This window comes from Pediculus humanus, genomic scaffold (assembly GCF_000006295.1).
Source record: "Pediculus humanus corporis 1103172108195 genomic scaffold, whole genome shotgun sequence".
Taxonomy (NCBI): domain Eukaryota; kingdom Metazoa; phylum Arthropoda; class Insecta; order Psocodea; family Pediculidae; genus Pediculus; species Pediculus humanus.
Window position 1 is genome coordinate 5,503 of NW_002987765.1, and position 1,455 is coordinate 6,957.

A 1,455-nucleotide genomic window follows, 5' to 3' on the forward strand; every position below is an offset into this window, starting at 1 on the left:
AATTCTTTAAAAATTTTATTTTTAATTTAAATGTGAATTTGCTATAATAAAACTATAAAAAACTTTTTTTTTGCTATAATTCATTTAGATTATTAAAAAATAAAAAAAAGAAAACTTTATAAAAAATTTTCTTTTCTTTTTCGAAAATTTCCAGAAAAAATATTCAACCAGACCCCTTCGAACATTTCCTCCTTTTTTTTTCCTTATTGCGAAAATATATTATTATTATTATTATTATTATCATCGAAAAACGTTTTTTTTCTAACTCTATACGATTCCTTCATCTTTTTTCCATGAGCGATAATGATAATGATAATAATAATAATAATAATGTTACATAATAATTTTTTTTCTGTTGAAAAAATAAATAAACGTTAAAGTTTTTATGACGTCATTTGTTTTGTTTTACGTTATCGAAAACGAGCGAACCTTAATTTTTAATGTTTTTACTATCAGCTGGCATTTTAGTCAAATCGACTTATTTTAAATAAATAATAATAATAATAACTATTATTATTACATTTATTTATTTATTTACGTTTTCCATGAAATCTTTCGTTGCAAATTTTTTTTTTTTTTTTAAATTTAAATTTAATAATTATCTTTAAAAAATTTTTCCGTTCGAAAAAAATTCTATTTTTTTTCCCCCTAAATTTTATTTATTATCATCATTATTATTATTATTATTATTATTATTATTATTATTATTATTATTATTATTATTATTATTAAAAATTGAGAGTCGGAAAAATTTGTTTAAAAAAAAAAAAAAAATATTTCGAGATTTGCGAAACCGGGGCCTTTTTTTGTAAATGTTGAGTCCAAAAAGTCTAATGACCCGATCGACTGACTACCCAACAAAGAAGAATGTTTTATATCTATCTCTCTCTCTCTCTCTTTCTCTAGTTAGGTTCGGAAAATTTTAACGAAATCTTTTATTATTATTATTATTATTATTGGCAAAATCGTCATTATTACAACGTAAATTTTTTTTTCCCCTACATTTTTTCTTTCTTTTTTTTTCTATTCTTTTCCTTTAGGGATGAAAATGGACGACAAACGAACAAACGAACAAACGAAATGAAAAAAAAAGTTTTAAAGATGTTTGCGTTATAAAAACAAAAACAAAAACAAAAATGGCGTCGTTTGAATTTATCTTAATGACCCAAAAAAAAAAAACGATGAGGTTCAATCATCGGCTCGGAAAAGTCTGATTATATTAACAGTGAAAAGCCTGTTTTTTTTTCTCTCTCTCTCTCTCTCTCTCTCTCTCTATCTCTCTTTCTCTTTTTAATGCCATTTGCCACAACCTTATCAAAATTTTTTTTTCTTTTTTTTTTAAACGTGTGTTTTTTCAAGTTCAATAAGGCACGATTCCAAGAACTTTTTCTAATTTATCTCATTTGTTTGTTTGTTTGTTTGTTGTTTGTTTTTCGTTTTTTTTTTCTTTCCCCC